Genomic DNA, 20,550 nt, shown 5'->3' with positions numbered 1-20,550 from the left:
AGAATGTCTGAAGTAGACTATTGTGTAACCAAAGATAACACTATTTACTTTGCTTTACCTTCAATGCATGAATATATTGTTCAATATATTGTTCATGAATTTGCCTGTCCATCCAGTCCTGATGGTTAATGGTAAACGAAGTTGGCTCACTGTCCTCAACGGAGGCTCAAACCCCCCATTGCGGTACTACCTAGAGGGAGAACAAACAGAAATAGAGGAGGAGATGGGGAGGTAGAGGGATGCTGGAAGAATTTACACTGGGATGGTGCAATGAGTGCTGTTTATATAGCTTCATTTATTTGCATTTTGCAATTCGCATTGTTTTGAGTTACAACCCACAAATTGAGAAATACTGCTGAAGTAGATGCTTTCAGGTATTGCACCATACCCAATCACACAAACCCCTTGCTGAGAGAGCAAGCTGATCTAGGAAGAACAATGACAGCATGGTGAATGGTTCTTTTCGCCGGTCTGACTCTAGTCCGCTTTGCCTGGCTTAGTCCACAAATCACTCTTTTGGATGACGGGACTCAATCCCTCTGTACAGTATTTGGTCTGGCCACACAGTGGATGTGGAAAATAGCTCTGCCTGGCTTTGCTTGGCTGCTGTACTCCTGTTTTCCTTGGACACTGGTGTTAAAAGATGAGTAGCCTGAATCGAGGGCAACAGAAGACCCAGAAGCCTGTGAGGATCAGACAAGGCTCTATAGCCCATGTGTGGAACGTATAAACTGCTCCTCCAATGTTTACATATGGCACATGACTTTCCCAGCATGCACCTCTCCCTCCCACAGACGGCTCCGGTCCAGACAGGATGACAAAAAGAAAGGAAAAATAGAGGAGAGAGACAGGACATTCCAGAAGCCTGCAACTGGAGTTCCTGTTAAACAGAAAGCAAGTCAGTTAGTTAGTGGACATAGTTGGCTGCTATATAAGGGCTTTCCCAGATCTTCATGACTGGGAATGGAAAGTATGGAACCAATAATTCTCAAATTCTTCACAAATCAAAAGAAATGAATGGATCTCAAGCTTCTATAAATATACCCTCACTTCCAAATATGGCATGTCTTTCCAACAATGCATGGAATTTTCTAACGATTAATAGGAAAAGTAGAACTAATCAGTGCAGACTTTTTGCTTCAAATTATATTTGGTCATTCTTTATAGACTGATTAGTTTCAGCTGTCGAATTAAATCAGACTGAGATGCATTCAGTCAGAACACTGATACACTGAGGAACAAAACAAATGGCTGTATCAGGGTTGGGGTCAATTCAGGAATGAACTCAACAATTCCAATTCAAAGAAGGAAATGGAATTGGAATTGGAATTCAAAAAAAAATACAGGAAACAGAGTTGGAATTGAATTGGAATTACAGGAAGCGGAATTCAATTCAGGGAAATTCCACTGAATTCCGTTAATTGCTGTTTCTGAGCATTTATTTGTGATTGCATTTAGAGACATAGATTTGAACTTTATTTATGATGCTTTACAAATACCAAGTAATGTATGAAATAGAGTTGATCAAATGCAAGTAAATAAAAATGAGAACTGTACATTATGAATTAATAATTGAATGGCAGTGGTGAATATGTGTCTCAACTCACAAAAAAAAATGAGTCATGTTCATTCATGTATTTCATTCACTTTTTATTGCATCGAATTATCATCATTTCCTGAAATTTGGCATCGCTAAGATTGCATCTCTCAGGCCTAAATATCTCAAGTGGAATTTAGTGGAATTTATTTGATTTCAATTCTGTTTCCTGACATTCCAATTCAATTCCAATTCCATTTCCTGTCAGCTGCATGCAATTCCAATTCCAGTTCCATTCCAGGAAGTGAATTGGAATTTACCATTCATTCTCAATTCAATTCATGAATGGCCCCAACCCTGGGCTGTATTAAAGAGTCATTGAATTATTCACTCAACTTATTTGCTCAAAAACAAAAACAAAACTGCATTTTTTCCCGAGACACAGCAGTTAATTTTGCTTTTACTTTTTGGACTAACAAATTGTCTAAAATAAGTTACTCTTATCTTGTTTTTAAACTGCTGTATGAAAATCAATATGTGGCTCAATGAAACACAGCTGTGAAGTTCAGAACAACAGCACTCTTGCTTAAATATAAACTTGTTTCATGACAAAACAGTATTCTATGCATTTCATCACAGGCCTTAAATGTACAATGTCTTTTGCTGCCAACACACTGAAACGCGCTCACCTAGAGCTGCCAGAGGCTATTTCAAAGCCAAATACACCAACTGACACATGACCTATTATCAGCAATAACACATGAAGTTTTTACCAGTCTCCAAATAAGTTTTGTGTTATTTCAAATGTCTCTCAGTTGGTCTGACTCAATCTAAGTATGTAGTTTTTGTCATGTGTGTTTAATTTCAACAGAGCCAGTGACAGTTGTGACAGCTGTTTAAAGAAATGGCTGTATGGTGAAATTAGTTTCTAAACGGCAATGAGGTGAGTGCTTTTCACTGACAGAACAGAGCGAAATGATGGACCACACAACACTACTTTCACAATGGAATTCAAATGACAGGTTCTAAATGGCACCAGACTTGTTGGTGCTAAACACAGCCATGATATTAAAAGAACAGTCTAAATTAAAACAACATCTACCTAAAGAATAATTTTAGGCTTTTAGAACAGTTTTTTATATACACACACCAGTGAGCTTGCTTGTTAACTTTTAAATAGTTTGGTTGTCTTTTGCTCAAAGCAAGTCTTGCATCAGAAATCCTTTCATTATTCCTTACCATATAACATGTTGCATGGTCCATTTCTAAATGACGCAGCATTATACAAGGTTAAAGTGTCATGCAAGAGAGAGCACATGCGTCACGCATTAAGAAATAAATCTATCATTTATTTCACAAATGGGGCACATAAGCTATGCTTAATGTATCTCTAGCAGATGGTTGCTGGGGTTTTTTTACTATCAGCTTGTAACATTATATTCTGTTTCTTAACTACACACATAGTGTGCATTGCTAACTAGATAAGCTTTTGAGCCATACTGGCTCAGGCACACATAGCTTGTTTAGGTCATTAGCTAAGGGTATGACACTCAGGAACACATTGCTAAGAGACTAATTAAATACAATCTGGGCTTTTCCAAACCAGATACACAAGTCACTGCATGTTACGATATGTTGTCAAACGACCATGTACATATAACACAGTACTCTAGCATTAAAGGATTAGTTCACTCCCAGAATTTCAATTTCCTGATAATTTACTAACCCCAGTGTCATCCAGGATGTCATTCATGTTCATGTCTTTCTTTCTTCAGTCAAAGAAATTGAGGAAAACATGCCAGGTTTTTTCTCCATATAGTGGACTTCAGTGGTGGCCAATGGGTTTAAGGTCCAAATTGCAGTTTTACTGCATCTTCAAAGAGCTCTACTCGATGCCGGTCGAAAATTTACAATTTATATACTTTTTAACCACAAATGCTTGTCTTGCGCTAGCTTGACCTCACGCATTGCATAATCATAATTGCGTAGATGTAGACGGAAGTACCAACTCAGTGTTTACAAAGTGAATGTGCAAAGAAAGTCAAGTGTCATATAAAAGAAAAAAAACAGTAAAACTACAATGTCGGACGATTTTGAAGTTAGAGGAGAAAATAAGATCTACCTACCCTACCTTTTTGAACCGGAGTACACAGACGAGGAACTAAAAACGTGTGACCTTTCCAATGCGATTTTGTAATGCGTGAAGTCATAGATGTGCATCGCAGAACTAGTGCAAAATGAGCATTTGTGGTTAAAAAGTATATAAATGTTTATTTTTTTAGAAAATGACTGATCGTTTTGCTAGATAAGACCCTTATTCTTTGGCTGGGATTATGTAGAGCCCTTTGAAGCTGCATTGAAACTGCAGTTTGGACCTCCAACATATTGGCTCCCACTAAAGTCCACTACAGTATATGGAGAAAAATCCTAGAATGGTTTCCTTCAAAACTTTAATGTCTTTTTGACTGAAGAAAGAAAGACATTTAGATAATGATGACATGAATCCTTTAAGTCATTCAATAAAGAAGTCCCAGCCACACATACTTAGTAAAACATGTGGTTACTATGTCTATATGGTGGTAGATCTGCTTGTTTTGGGTGGCTGTATTGTCCTATCCCGTTTACTGTTATCCCATGCATGGGAATTTATGCATGTCTACTAATGCAGCAGCTTGTTTTCTTACACTCAGCAGCATGCATATATTGTCTTGTACTGACTATTTATTTTTGTAACCTTTTACTTGCCTTCTTTTTGGTTTTTCAAGTTCTATTTGCCTTTTTTTTGTGCCTTGTGTTCACCATCTGCATAGAATTCAAATCTTGAAATCTTCAAATCACAGAGGGAGGAACAGGATCCTTTGACCCTGATTAGCTGTTCAAACTCCTGACCTCCTATCAGTCTGATCTCAGATCAGATATCCAGAGCTCTGAGAGCTGCAAATAAACAGTGGAAGACCGTCGGGCTGCTTCAGTAGGCCCACGAAACAGAGCCCCCGTGAGCCATTTGGCCCTCTCTGTACATTCGCTCCGCTCATTGTGCAGTTTAATGGTGTGTTTTTTTTAACAACCTCCATCTTTCAGAGAAAGTTTGGGGTGAGCGGCTGCAAAACCACGCAGTGGGATCTTGGTCAGATTCCAGGGCTTTCATTTACTATTACCGAAGGTACTGTATGAGAGGGGCTTGTACATACTGTACAAAATGTCTCTGTGAGAGTGCTGATCTGAGATAACTTGTTTCTTAAGTAAGATCATTTTAAATTTAAAAACTGATCCAAAATTTTTGGGAACTTGATTCTGCTTATAAGTGAAAAATAATAAATGTAATTGTGAGGTAAGGTTTAGTATAAGCATTCAAGTAACACGATTTCAAGATTTGAAGTAGCAATTGTGATATATAACAACCAGAATATATTGTGATATATTCTAAGAAACCAGCACTTAGAATTTTTATAATTAATACTTAATCATTTAAAAAATAAAAAATCTATACCCAGAGTTTAGTATAGAATGGACTATAGAATTTGTTAAAAATGTACTCACCCTCAGGCCACCCAAAATATAGATGTGTTTGTTTCTTCATTAGAAGAGATTTGGAGAAGTTTTACATCAGTTGCTCACTAATGGATTCTCTGCAGTGAATGGGTGCCATCAGAATAAAGTTCAAACAGCTGATAAAAACATCACAGTAATCCGCATGACTTCAGTCCATTCCATTAACATCCAATGAACATCTTGTGAAGTGAAAAGCTGTGTTTTTTTAAGAAACAAATCCATCATAAGACGTGTTTAACTTCAAACCATTGCTTCCAGATAAAATACAAATCCTCTGTTCATAATATTGCTTTCTCCCATGAAAAAGTTGTCTTATGTGTGTCAGGAGAATACTGTATGTACAGATCAAATACTATTTACAAGCAAAAACAGTCTAAAACTGTCCTAAACAAATATGTTTGTGGATTTTGATGAAGGACCAGAGAGGATAGACTTTTTCACAGGAGGAAGCGTTATTATAGATTATGAATGCATATTTTGGACATGTTAAACCTTAACCTTAATACCTTAATGATAAATTTGTTTCTTACAAACATTAGGCCTTTCGCTTCACAGGACATTAATTGACTGTCTGGAGTTGTGGATCATTTTGCTGTTTGGACTCTCACTCTGATGGCACCCATTCACTGCAGAGGATCCGTTGGTGACGAAGCGATGTAATGCTAAATTTCTCCAGCTCTGTTCTGATGAACAAACAAACTTGGATGGTCTGAAAATGATGAATACATTTTCAGCAAATGTTCACTTTTGGTTGAACAATTCCTTTAACATCACGCTATGCATGTCAAGCAAGGCCATATTTCAGATGTATTAGAAACTCCCACGCCTGCTCTGACATGAGTTTAACAGAACATGCAGATCAGCAGAAGAATGTCAAGGTTTGCAAAATCCCCTCTGCCATCACTCTAAATCTGACTTATGTCTCTCTCCTCTCTTCTTGCTCTTTTTAAAACAGAAACAGTCAGTGGTCTGTCTGTTTGAGCTAGATGAAAGAAATATATATGTGCTGCAATTGGCTAAAATATACCACCCATGTAAACCTTCCAATAAAAACTTCCAATAAAGTATGTGGGTTTTCATATTTCCCAACAGCAGATTCTTAAAAAGAAAAATCAGCTGGAAAATTTTTCAGAATCCAGATTGTGCTCAGCTATGTAATTTAAGCAAAACTGTATTACCAACTAAGGCAATGTTACAAACTACAGCAAAATGATTGGATATCCAAATTTAAGGAATGCTGGAGTATTACTCTACCTCTTCCTGAAACACGCATAACAGGAAAAGACAACATAGAGTCTTTTGCTAAATCTGTGTATTGGATCAAAACCAAGAACAAGCAGAGAGAAAGCTTTCTAAATTTAAGCCACCATGATGACAGGATAGCTTGAACAGCGGCAGCGTCGATCTGTCTGAGCTTAGGCCAGGATCTCCCACACACATGTGGGCCGCTCATGGGAGTCGACATGCTTTAGTGTCCTGACAGTGCTGTAAGATGTTCTTATCTTTGCCTTTATTTGTGCTGAACGACTCTTTGTGTGTTTTGAATTGTGGGCCACCCTGATGCATTGTAAGAATTCACATACAGTATACACTTTCATTCACCTTTCAAAAAAAGAAGTGCCACAAAAATGGTTGCGGTGTGTGTCCCATTACTCCATAGTGTTTAAAGTGTCAACACCTGAAGCTATGGACCACTTCACCTGCATGGGCTATAAAGTCTCTGACTGAGCCAAAGGAAGCTTACTTTTAACCTGTCAATGCCCACTCATTATATTCAGGAGTGTGTGTTAACGCTCAAATAGGAATCAAAAGGTTTCTCAAGAGTTTTTTGTTAAATGAAAGAATTTGTTAAATACATCCATTACACGCCCTAATCAACTTGATATTCATCATCATCAGCTCAACTGATGTTTTATTCAGTTTATTCAATTGTGCTATTAGATTACTTCTTTTTAACCACAAAGAAGGTATACTCCCTGTTGAAAAATCCAGCATATGGTGGTTAGGTATGTTTTGAAGCATGGCTGCTGGTTTAAGCTGGTCATGTGCTGGTCCTAAGCAACTAGCTCCTGCTCAGGACCAGCTTAGGACCAGCACATACCCAGCTTAAACCAGCTCAAACTAGCAGCCATGCTTCAAAACATACCTAACCAGCATATGCTAGATTTTTCAACAGGGCTATCAGTCTATTTTTTATGTACCTGTCAGAGATCTACTTAACAAATGTTCAAGTATTCAGTAAGTATACTTGGCTAGTACATGGGTGGAAGACACTTGATTTTTTGCAGTGCTATTAAGCCACACAGAAACAGATCAATATTTGGCTGAATTTAATGACAGTTCTTCTGCAGTTTTATTCGAAAGTTTGATGTTAAAAAGATAGCTCACCCAAATAATGTTCACTCTCAGGTTGTTATAAACATGTATGAGTTTCTTTCTTCAGTTTAGCACAAAAGAAGATATTTTGAAGAATGCTGGTAATAAAAGAGTTGAAGATAGCCATTGACTTCCAAAATCTACTATGGAAGTCAATGGCTATTAGTTTGGAACAACCTGAGGTTGAGTAAATTATGAAACAATTTTAATTTTCGGGTAAACTATCCATTTAAGTTTACTTAAGGAAAACATACATATTTAGAATGATTAAACTATTAAACTAGTAGTTTATTGAGACTTGTACTTTAACATGTACAACGTGTATAAACTAAAACGTGAACTAGAAGTATATTGCTATTAAACTATTATTATACAACTAATGTTTTTAAAGAATTCTCTTCTGCTCACCAAGCCTGCGATTATTTGATCCAAAACACAGCAAAAGCAGTAATATTGTGAAATATTTTACTTTTTTTTTTTTTTATATATTTAAAAATTGTAATTTATTCCTGTGATCAAAATTGATGATAAAGACATTTCAAATTAATAAGACGGATCAAATAAATGCAGGCTTGGTGAGCAAAAAAAAAAAAAACATTAAAAATCGTAGTTTTCAAAAACTTCTGACTGACAGTGTATAGGAATGCAACAATACAGTTAGCTCATGGTTCAATGCATACCTCGTTTTTTTGTTTTTTTTCGTTTCAGTTTGCCTCTGGTGGCTTTGCCATTGTTGAGTACTATAAACACGTGTTATGTTTGTTTCGTTCATACTGAAAGCCAGAGCGCGCCCTCACACAGAAACCCCACATATGCATCATGGAAGTAATAGAATTCATTATATTTTCATAATAATTAAGTATATTTACAATCCATTGCTAATTGACATAACCTTTGTTATAGTACAGAATATATTTTCTACATCACTCTGCAGAATCTACATTGTATTACATAATTAAGTTATTTTAAACACTCGACTGATGTTGTGGAGTAAAAACATGTTCTGTTTTGTTGGACAAGAGGGTTAGAAATGCTTTAAATTACAAGTTATTACAAGGGAAGATATTTGGCGTGTTGCTTTTTCAAATGTGCGTTATAAGCGGGGAGGCGTTTGCTCATCTTAGCGCGTAAACTCACTGGCAAACACATACAGAGCCAATTCAGAGAGACATAAAATGCACGGAAATAATTTAAACACAAAACAGAAAACCACAATTCTGAAGCGCATACTGAACCATATTGGATGTTGTACCAAAGCGTTTAATATTATATTGAGAAATGTGGCATCTGTATTAGTATATTGACATTAGTATTTTGCTTCATAAAATACACGGGGAAAATATATCTTAAAGGGTGGCCATCTATACGCTATTTTTCTTAAGTAATATTGTCTCGAATTAAATTTCAAATCAAATTTTTTTGGTTGCATATTTTCTGTCAGCACCCAACTATTCTAGCCAAATAAGGAAAGCTGCAACTGTTGAGTGCATGAAGTATTCAATATTCCACACTACTTACTGTATACCACAAAATGGTGTGGAGCAGAAATATGTAAAACTAGACAGATATTCTAGCACCATTATTCTGTCAATCTTGAGCCAGAAATGTATTATCTGAGACAGACCTTCTGTTTGATTTCGTATGTTTGCCATCCAAGCCCTTATCTAATGGCTTATTACAGCAGTCCACCCCTGCCCATTTTTCACACATCTTTCCTGAGTTCCATCTCTCCAGCGTTTATGTGCTATCTCTCTATCTTTTTTGCTTCCTCCCTGTGTGTTCCAGCTGCACAGCCCTCAGAGGAACCTAGCAAATACTTTCCATACCTCACCACAGCAGAGAGTGAGAGAGAGACTCGTTTTGCTTTAACATCTGGTCTGAACATGATGAGGGGTATTAATGAAATAGACGGATGTCTCTTTGGAGAGCGCTGATGGGGAAAAGGTTTAGCTCAATGGCTGGGATTAACCCCTTGAGTTGAGCTCTGCAATGCACGTTTATTTCCCTGACTTTTTGCCACTGATTGTGTTTTATAGGTAAAACATGTGTACCTATACATTATGAGACAAGAAAAAGAATATATCTGGCACCGGAATGCAATATGTGCATTTTTGTGTAGGCCTAAGTCGCTTTGGTGATACAGTGTCTGCTATAACCATAGGCCTAATGAAGTGATCACAGATGCAGTTATGCAAGTGGATGTCAAGCGCACACTGCATCACATAAAACAGTGATTCCTAAGCAGGAATTATTTTTTAATTTTTCAGATCATCAGTCATCAAAGCTCTGTAAATATTGGTCACAGCCAGGAATATTTGCTTCAAATTTCACCAAGCTGATTACTCACTAAAAACTCCAACAGATCATGTTTTCATGCCATTTTAAGTTCTATTTTGAATAACAAAGTGGTGATGTTTAAGTGTATGAGTGGTTTACTTTTTTAAATTTGTCTTCCCATTAACATCATTATATTGTTTATTCATAAACACGGAGTGGGTATGAACAGGAGAAGAGGCGGAATTTATTGCATGAAGCAATCACAGGCGAACATACACAGTCATGTCCAATCATATTGCAATGCCTCCTCTCACGTGACTTTCCCCCATTCATTCTCAAATATCCCCCAACAAACCCACCGAATGGTTTAGAGGGTCTGTTAAAACTCAATGGGCTCAGGGGAGACACAAGAACTCCCGCTGTAAATTTACTTGGTGGTGTTGCTGTTAGACAGTTTTACTTTAGTAAAGCGAGTGATTTATACACTTTTTAATGTTATATTTTGTAATATTTGCTTTGTTTTAGTTTTGTATTAAAAACGTACTACATTTCTACTATATATATATATATATATATATACACTGCCCTCCAAAAGTTTGGAAACACCCCTGGCAAAGTGTGGTTTTGGACGACATCAGCATAAATCCTTATAATTTTTTGGTGCAAATACATTAAAGTTACTTGACATTATCATTGAAGACCATATAATTTTCATTTTGATTACATAATAACAGCAATATATACATGCCAAAGTCAGACATGCCCCTTTGCCAGCTGTGATGCCTGGTTACTGGTTTAAACTAGGCTCAGGTTTTTAAAAGATTTTTGGGTCAGCACATCTTAATAGCTTCAACAATTGATTGCCAATTAAGTTTAGAATACAATGAATTTAGGCCCAGATTATGCAGAGCTGTAATAGCTGCTATTTTGATTCATCGAAAATTTAAGTTTTTTCTTTGTATAAACTGTTTATGTAATAAAATATGTTTTCAGTGTTTTCATAGTTTGTGTTGTCCCTTATCAGTGCAAAATTATCACAAATTAAAAAGGATTCATGCCAATATTGTCCAAAACCCCACTTTCCTAGGGCTTTTCCAAACTTTTGGAGGACAGTGTATATATATATATATGTACATATATATATATATATATATATATACAGTTGAGTTTAAAACTTTACATACTGTACATCTTACAGAATCTGTTATTTTACCAAAATAAGAGGGATCATACAAAATGCATGTTATTTTTTATTTAGTATTGACCTGAATATGATATTTCACATAAAATATATTTACATATAGTCCACAAGAGAAAATAATAGTTGAATTTATAAAAATTATTCCTTTCAAAAGTTTAAAAACACTTGATTCTTAATACCTGAATGATCCACAGCTGTTTTTATTTTTTTTTTAAGTGATAGTTGTTCATGAGTAACTTGTTTGTCCTGAACAGTTAAATTGCTTGCAAATTCTTTGGTTTTTCAGCATTTTTGTGCATTTTAACCCTTTCCAACAATGACTGTATGATTTTGAGATCCATCTTTTCACATTGACGACAATTACAGAAGGTTCAAATTCTCACTAATGCTTCAGAAGGAAACACGATGCATTAAGAGCATTTTCATTTGAATATAAGGGAACTTTTTGCTCATTTTGTCTTCTGAAAAGCACGTAAGTATCTTCTGTAGCCTCTGAAGAGCAGTACTAAATGAAAAAAAGATATTTATGCAAAATAAGAAAAATGTACATATCTTCATTCTGTTCAAAAGTTTACACCCCTGGTTCTTATTGCATTGTTTTTCTTTCTGAAGCTTCAGTGAGTGTTTTAGCCTTCTGTAACAGTTGCAGAAGGTTTTTGTGAAATATCTTATTCAGGTCAGCACTAAATAAAAAATAACATGCATTTTGTATGATCCATCTTATTTTGGTAAAATAATTGCAGATTCTGCAAGGTGTATGTAAACTTTTGACCTCAACTATATATCTATCTATAGATAGAAAGATACACAGATTTATTGTAAATATATTTTATATAGTGTTTGCCTATTATCATTATTTCCATCATTTCAAAAACAAATGCTCCATTTTGGCTCTGTGAGAGTAATTTCACTCTTGGCAAGCAAACAATATTAGGCAGTCAGTTATTTTATGGTGCATTTGAAAAACCGAGGAGGTCGGTTTCAAACTCTACTTCAGGTTTTGCAGTAATGAGGGCTGAAAAACTGCATTGTGGAGCACGGTTTGCTGAAATCAGTAATTTTATTCAGTGGCTGTGAATACATTGGCAGGCCTGCTCACTTTGAACTAATCAAATAAATGACACTTTCAATTTGATCTCAGAGCGATTATGACTTCCCTTTTTAAATGAAGGGGGAAAAAACTTTTGGAAAATTAAATTAGCTTTACGTTTTTGGGGCAAGATCTGCCTTGCCAACTCCAGTATAATAACTGTAAGACTATTACTACCTGAAAATGGTTGGTTTTGGCAGCATGTCAGAATGAGGGCAATAAAGAGTTGGTTCGTTTGCCATCGTCCCAACTGCGTCTGTGGGATTGAGTTTCTGAGCTTTTTACCAGCACTGAACCCAAGACCTGAACACCATCCAATCCAGATCAGCCAAACGGGACCTGTTCACACATACTCCATTCTGCTGAGTTCAAGCTCATTCCTCTCACTACCTGCTCCTAGTGAATCTAAACCACACCTGACCTCATTACTGGCCTGGCACACACAGTTAAACACTGGTGGGCTTGTAGTTTTTTACAGGTAAGGTGTGCATAGGGGCACTGTTTCACAGAGTGCTGTGTTTCCTCACAGTGACACTCGTAATGTTTGATTTCTCATTTCAGAATGTACCTGTTGAGTGAGCAATAAATCACACTCACACATTTATGACACTTCCTGTCTGTTAAATGAGATGACTGACTTCTGAGCGTGCATGTTTGTTTGAGAATAGACAAAACAAACAACTCAAACCATTCCCAACTGCTCCTAAAATGTTGCTTATTGTTCAGCTTAAGCGGACATTGGATGCAAATTATAAAAAAAATGTGTCATAGCAGTGTGTAGACACAACCACCCTACAAAAATAAAAATCTATTCGCTCTTTATTTTTTAATCCCAAGCCTAAACAGCCTCAATTATTAAGCGTTTTGATTTTCTGAGCAGTATTAACGTCAAATTGCTCAGGCCCCACCCATTACTGTTAATGGGATGTCCCATAATAGCATATTTCCGCCCTCGGCCAGTTGTACACTGAGTGTTTGTGTTTATATATACATAATAATTACACACAGTCCACACACATATATTAGGCAAACACAAACTTTTATTTTGTATGTGATTAATCGTTTGACAGTTTAACTGTTTTCTATTTGAATATATTTTAAAATGTAATTTATTCCTGTGATTAAAGAACAATTTTCAGCATCATTATTCCAGTCTTCAGTGTCACATGATCCTTGAGAAATCATTCTACTATGCTGATTTGCTGTTCAAGAAACATTTATTATTATTATTATCATCAGTATTTAAAACAGTTGAGTGATTTTTTTTTTTTCGATCAGCATTTATATGATTTTATATAATAGAATTTTTAGGAAAGAAATTAATACTTGTATTTAGCAAGGATGCTTTAAATTGATCAAAAGTGATGATTAAGACAATTATAATGTTACAGAAGATTTCTCTTTCAGATAAATGCTTCTGAACTTTCTTGTCATCAAAGATACCTAGAATAAATTATACTCAGGTGTTTTCAACATAGTAATAACAATAAACGTTTTTGAGCAGCAAATCGGATATTAGAAGGATTTCTGAAGGATCACGTGACTGGAGTAATGATGCTGAAAATTCAGCTTTGAAATCACAGGAATAAATTACGTATACATTCAAATAGAAAACAGTTATTTTAAACAGTAAAAATATTTCAAGTTTTTGCTGTACTTTGGATCAAATAAATGCAGGCTTGGTGAGCAAGAGACTTAAAAAAAACATTAAGAATCTTACTGTTCAAAAACTTTTGACTGGTAGTATATGCTTTTGAACAACTTGATCAACTTTTGATTTAATTCAAGAAAATAGCATTGTAGTAATTAAATGTTTGGTTAGTTATGACCAAAGCTCTCTGTTGATCATTAGACTATCAGAAGCCTGCCTGAAATCAATTTTGTGAGGTACTTTTCTGGCTGAGAGGTCATTGTCTGATAAAGCAGTGAAGCAACAAATCAGATGATGCATTTTGATCCATTATGATTTCAGACATACTACTTAATCCTTAATCCACTTTTCTGCAACTATAAAGTAGCATGTGTACTCAGATTCAGAGGATCACTTGTTACCACATACTGGCTTATCTATGCAGTCTGCAGAAAGAGTCAGTGAAAAAATCATAACAACTAATCCACAGTCTGTCTGGAACATGCAAACACAGACAGGAGAGATGAGTCATAACAGTGAAAAGCCTATTTAAAATCGAAGACTGGAACTGCTCGAAGAAGTGTCATAGCCTTTATCTAATATTTTTGTTTTATTTCTGTAGATGATAGTGGTAGGAAGAAAGTTTTCACCAAAGTCTATTTCACTAGATTAGCTGGAGTTGTCTGAATGGTGCATTTTTTGCGTGGTTGGAATAGCTGATTGTACTTGGACTGAGATTTTTTGAGAAAAGCGTGCCAAAAAGTCTGGAAATCGCTTTAGGGAGTTGAGAAGACTAAATGCATTTACAGGCATACATCTCCAGCTAGTGCCATACCGCCTGACAGCAATGTGTGTGTGTGTGTTAAGAGCGTTCTAGTATTTAAACGTGACCCACATCGCACATGGTTTCTCTCATATAATTCAGTGTTTTTTGAAATGCTAGACTGATTTCCTCTGGATGGACATTTACTGTGGTCTTCATGTTTTATTTGGGGAGTGAGTCCTCCTTCCCCTTTCTGGATTTTTATAGCTACCTGTTATGATACATAAATAATTTAAAAGACACAAAGTAAAACAAACCCTGAATAAGGTATGTGTTTCATTGAAGAAGTTTGCCTTCACCACTGGTGGGAAAAAAAATGGTGGTGCCCTCAACCACCCCTTCATCAGTCTCTCTTTCTTTCATTCCTCTCTCCTTTCCAAATTCTAGGCTGTTAGCCAGACACCCTAAAAATAAAGACAAGAGAAGAATTTAATCCAGGTCAAGAGACTGAACGAAAGCTGGGTAAAGATTAAAGTCCATTTCCAAACAATAACATCTCGGGAGTAAGACAACAATTCCATTTATCCCACAGACCTACTGCCTTTTATTTGAGACTGTCCTCAAGTCTTGCTCTCTTCTTCTTGAATGGTTCTGAAAATTGATTTTTTGTTTGCTTCATATCACTTTACACAGTAGCTGGGCCACTGCGGAATTCACTATGCCAAATGTAATTTCAGGAAGAGAGAGGTCTGTTTGTGTGGAGAGAGAAGTACAGAGCGACTTCTGTTCTCGGCCTCGGGCGCTCAGTAAAGGGATTTGAGGGTTTGGGCTCAGGGAATAGCCACTCTTCGTTTTCAAAAGATAAACTGTAAAGTGGAAACTGAACATGGGTGATTTGTTGCTATAAGAGCATTAGCATGGCCACAGCCTGTAGGCACGGACATGACATCTGGTGTAATATGTGAGTGAGTGACACCGTACACGGACTGAAACTTGTCAACTGCTGTCGGTTAAATATTATAAGCGCCCTAAATATAATTTAAAACATATGATACAAAGTCTAAACAGTCCTTCTACCAGTTGGACAGATTGACAACTTTAGACAAGATTGGACGACTTTTTTGTTCCACAAAGTGGTTCAAGTTTTAGATGGGTGGTTGGCATTATGTTTTATTTACTATGTAGCATATGAATCTGTGTTATAAGAAAAAGCTTTTGCAAAAACCACAGCTTCCTCTCCAGTTTTACACGAATAGTTCCTCCCAAAATGCTGAAAATTGACTCACCCTCAGACCATCCATTAAAGGATTAATTCACTTCCAGAACCAAAATTTACAGGTAATGTACTCGCCCCATGTCTTTCTTTCTTGAGGCGTAATGAAATTATGTTTTTTGAGGAAAACATTTCAGGATTTTTCTCCATGTAATGGATTTCTATGGTGCCCTCCAAATTTGAACTTCCAAAATGCAGTTTAAATGCAGCTTGAAAGGGCTCTAAACAATCCCAGCCTAGGATTAAGGGTCTTATCTAGCGAAACGATCAGTTATTTTCTAAAAATTTTACAATTTATATACTTTTTAACCTCAAACGCTCATCTTGTCTAGCTCTGTGTGAACTGTTTTTTTTTCCCGGTCATGACAGTTAGGGTACGTCTAAAAACTCCCGTCTCATTTTCTCCTCCAACTTCAAAATCGTCCTACATCACTGTTTTTACCTTTTTTTGTAAAGGGTGTTTGATCTTCTTTGCATGTTCACTGGGGTTGGTTACTTCTGCAGCGATGTAGGAGATTTTGGAAGTTCAAATTTGGGGACACCACAGAAATCAGTTACATGGAGAGAAATCCTGAAATGTTTTCCTCAAAAAATGAAAGACATGAACATCTTATATCTGTCATTTTTTGTTCTGGAAGTATACTAATCTTTTAATAGATCCTCTGCTGTGAATGGGTGCCGTCTAAGAATAAATAAGAGTTCAAACAGCTGATACAAACATCACAAAGAAAAAAAAATCCACAAGTAATCCATATGATGTGTTTGTAATAAACAAATCCATTATTAAAGCATTTTTAATTTCAAACAATTGCTTTCTCTATCCATAATAGTGAGGAGAGAAATATGCACTGATTGAGCACCATTTACATATTAAAACAAATATGTTGGTGGATTTTGATGTGAGCGGACAACGGGGGATGGACACATTTTTAACATTATGAAGTAATATTTTGGCCAGAAACGACGGTTTAAAGTTAAGATGCCTTAATGATGGACTCTTATTCTCACGGCACCCATTTACTGCAGAGGACCCATTGGTAAACAAGTGGCATAATGCTAAATTCCTCCAAATCTGAACAAACTCATCAACATCTTGGATGGCCTGAAGGTGAGTATATTTTCATTTTGGGGTGAGTTATTCCTTAACTGTCCTTCGGAAAAAAACAGTAGTGTGTATTCTTACTCAGGTCTCACTCAGCATGTGCAATGTTACTGAAATATTAACTTGTCAGTGACATCTAAAAAGGGAGTGTATTCATTAACCTTCACGCAGGTCAAAGTCAAGATGTTTGAGTGAAATGGTAAAACACTGCTCTCTTGTGGACATTCCCTGCTATAGAATGCTGAAAATACTATATTTAGTCATGAAGTGATGCTTGTTTCAAAGGTTAGAACACTAGTGTATTTAATCCTCCAGTGGATTAGCACTGAGCATTGATTTGATGTTGCTGTGAACTCTCAAAATAATTTGTACAACTGCCTCAAATTAGCTGAAATTGTATTTAAAGTGGGCAGCATGAAAAATCCGACTATGAAGGACACGTCTGTTTTGTGTTTTTCCAAAATGCAGAGGCTTCACTCAAACAAATTGGTTTTGTTGTGGAATGTTCCTCTTGGTGGAGTTCCAGTCTGCACTTGAAGGCTGTTATAATTTGACTAATCCAGGAGATTATGTCTTGGCAAACAGATACTCCTCATGTTCTCATGATCAGACACTAACCAAAACAAGATTTGTATTGTGTATAGTGAAAAAATAGCTAACGTTAACTTGGCATATTAAATCGTTTTGAACTGTTATGGTGCCCTTTTAAAGACTATAGTTAGTTTTCGTATGTGAAAGATCATTATATACTAAAGACATATGAAGATTAAAATGAGTTTTGAAGTTTAAGTTCAATGAGTTGTTATTGAATGTTATGGAAACAGGGGAAAAAAGGAAATGTAACACACACTGAATATTACATACACTACCAGTCATAATCTTGAACAGTAAGATTTGTAAGTTTTTTTTTTTTTTTTTTTTATTTTTTTTTTAAAAAGCCTGCATTTATTTGATCCAAAGTACAGCAAAAACAGTAATATTGTGAAATATTTTTACTATTTAAAATAACCGCTTTCTATTTGAATATATTTTAAAATGTAATTTATTCCTGTGATTTCAAAGCTAAATTTTCAACATCATTACCCCAGTCTTTAGTGTCACCAGATCCTTCAGAAATCATTCTAATATGCTATGAAATATGCTTGGGGTATAGAAATTAATACTTTTATTTAGCAATGCTCAATGATCAGAAATGATGATAAAGACATTTAAAATGTAACAAAAGATTTCTATTTCAGATAAATGCTGTTCTTCTGAACTTTCTATTCACCAAATTCTACTCAGCTGTTTTCAACATAATAATAATAAATGTTTTTTGAGCAGCAAATCAGATCTTAAGGATCATGTGACTGGAGTAATGATGCTAAAAATTCAGCTTTGAAAGCACAGAAATAAATTACATTTTAAAATTGAAAGCTTGGTGATATATTTTATATTTTATATTATGTTCAAATCTTTTTAATTATATTATTATAATGATTTATTTATTATTTATATAATTATAATGATAAATTAACTAGTGATATGTTACTAGTGATATAATAAGTAATGTTTTGAATTACTTATGACAGTTATTATAAATTGTTTAATTTGCTGACTTTTTGCATTGTTATGTCTTCTAAAAATGACAAAGTCTAATAGTGGATATTGTGTGTTTTTCCACTCTTTGTCAACTGTGTGAAATATCAAGGACAAGTTTTTGCATATTTTTGTTCACCTCTTAGTGAGAACACTGTAAAGATATCATCATAAATATAATTGCATTTGGTAGATGCTTTTATCCAAAGATTATTCATTTTATCAGTTCAAACAGAAATTAAACAAAATAAAATAAATAAAAATTATTGTTTTAATGACAATAACAAATTATTACCAAGTATAAAAAATGTCCTTGTCATGTTATTAGATTTTTTAACAAAATGAAATTTGTACCGGGGGGCGTTTAGTCCCACAGGTGGGGTAAAATGCCCCTGCGGGTGGGGTAGCAATAAAGCAATTTTTGCTTTATACATTTACAGCAAAGTCAGAGTACAGGCATTTTTACCTTAAAATAAAAAGTATATAATTGATAATTATGAATGACAAAATTATAATAGCCTATTTGAAGAATAGTGTTAGCTGATGCTAACTGGCTAGATAACTAGCTAATAAATAACTATCATAAATAACTGTGATGTCTGCAAAACTGCAAGCTTTAAAACACTTTTTTTTGTTTTGTTTTGTTTTCTGCTGAATCCAGCCTACGCTGGTTGGCTGGTTTTAGCTGGTCATCCAGACAGGTTATAGCTGGTCAGCAGAATGGTTTTCGAGGGGTTTTGGCCACTTCCTCAGCTGGTCAGGCTGGGAGACCAGCTGTAAAAAACAGCTAAAACCAGCTTGACAAACCTAGCTAGACTGGGAGACCAGCTAAAACCAGCTAAGACCAGCCAGCCAGCCAACTTACTGCTGAAAATTAGATCACTTACTGTAAAACCCGTTTTCTCTCGGGTCCATCACCAGTGTAAGCTTCATGGTAAATACTTCTACACATTGTCAACGCAGTCCGTAGCAACAATAAAAATGTAGGCTATCTTCACATTATCTAGCGGCTAATTAGCGAAAAACAGTTGGGGCGTTTCCCCCCACTCCCTCCAACTGATATATTAAGGACTATATTAACTTTAATTTTCATAGTCCTACATAATGACACATGAAGACATCTTGCAGACCTGTAAACCAAGTGCGCACTATAAACGTCATTATGTTTCTATAGTGATGACGCTTTGCGTCAAATAGCCTAGATTTCGGTTGACACAATTAACTCGCCACTGACTTTAATATCACTACATCCATCAGACCTATAACTCGGCGCTAAATATACAGTGACTTGTGTACGTGCGTTTTACCTGCGCCAGAGGCCCTCAGAAGTGCGCGCCCTTGTGTTTTCCTCAATATCCCAGCATGCACCGCTTTATTTAGTGTTGTATCTCCGGGAGATGACAGACACAGCCCTCTCTCTCTCTGCTCTACCGAGGAGACAAAACCTAGCAAATCTCTCCTCAACAGCCCGCAAACAGCAGAACCAACCCGAACTCTACCCATCAGACACATACTAATTTCAGCCCGTCTTTCTGGTAGGTGTCGGCCGCTTCTTTGCGTTTCGCTCCCGGTGTAATATGCGCGGAGGGGCAGGTCGCATCTCAGCTGCACCTGCTCGGGCTCCAGCCGCTGACTGAAACAAACAAGCGATGTTTTCAAAGAAAGCCTACTGCACTGTATTGTTTTGAAAACAGTGCTGCCATGTATATTTCAAGAACGCAATTTAACCATTGTGTTAACGTAGGTTGTTATTGTTTAGTGCTTGTTGCGTATTTTCGGACGGATGAGATCATTAGCCGGTGGCTGATTATTATGACAGTAACTGGAGACGATTGTGAAGATGTGGGTTATGAAGTGTCACATAGATGTCATTAAAAACATTTTTGACATTGACACATTCTGGTTAATTGTTTTGGATGTCAAAAATGAATTTGATATAATTTATGTTTTTTTGACATGCTTATAATATTGAATATTTAGAAAATGAACTGATTTTAAATCATTATCGATTATTTTTGTGATTTTTATTTATTTATGCGTCAACGTTTATTTGCTTCAAATCAGTCATTAAGTTATTTAGATGAAAATATTTCAACAAACAGATGCATATGCATTATTGTTTTGGACATGTGCTGTTGTTTCTGCAATGTTTACAGGTTCTGAGTAAAAAC

The 20,550-nt window shown here is 35.8% G+C and overlaps 1 protein-coding gene and 1 long non-coding RNA gene across 2 annotated transcripts in view; one reads left to right on the top strand and one right to left on the bottom strand.

Annotated features, from left to right (window-relative positions):
* Window positions 1-282: 282 nt before the first annotated feature.
* LOC127170344 (uncharacterized) lies at window positions 283-19,764 on the bottom strand. Its single transcript, XR_007828343.1, has 3 exons — window positions 19,687-19,764; window positions 14,744-14,890; window positions 283-880 (listed from the first exon to the last, which is right to left on the bottom strand). It is a non-coding gene; the product is annotated as an uncharacterized LOC127170344 (long non-coding RNA).
* Window positions 19,755-20,550, top strand: part of ccdc92 (coiled-coil domain containing 92) — a 26,066-nt gene continuing 25,270 nt past the window's right edge. Inside the window, exon 1 of the mRNA XM_051118222.1 lies at window positions 19,755-19,914. The gene's annotated coding sequence lies outside the window, so the exon portion shown is untranslated. The remainder of the gene's footprint in view (window positions 19,915-20,550) is intronic.

This window comes from Labeo rohita, chromosome 8, assembly GCF_022985175.1.
Source record: "Labeo rohita strain BAU-BD-2019 chromosome 8, IGBB_LRoh.1.0, whole genome shotgun sequence".
Lineage (NCBI taxonomy): Eukaryota > Metazoa > Chordata > Actinopteri > Cypriniformes > Cyprinidae > Labeo > Labeo rohita.
The sequence above is the reverse complement of the archived record's forward strand: the minus strand, read 5'-3'. Positions and strand labels throughout refer to the sequence as shown.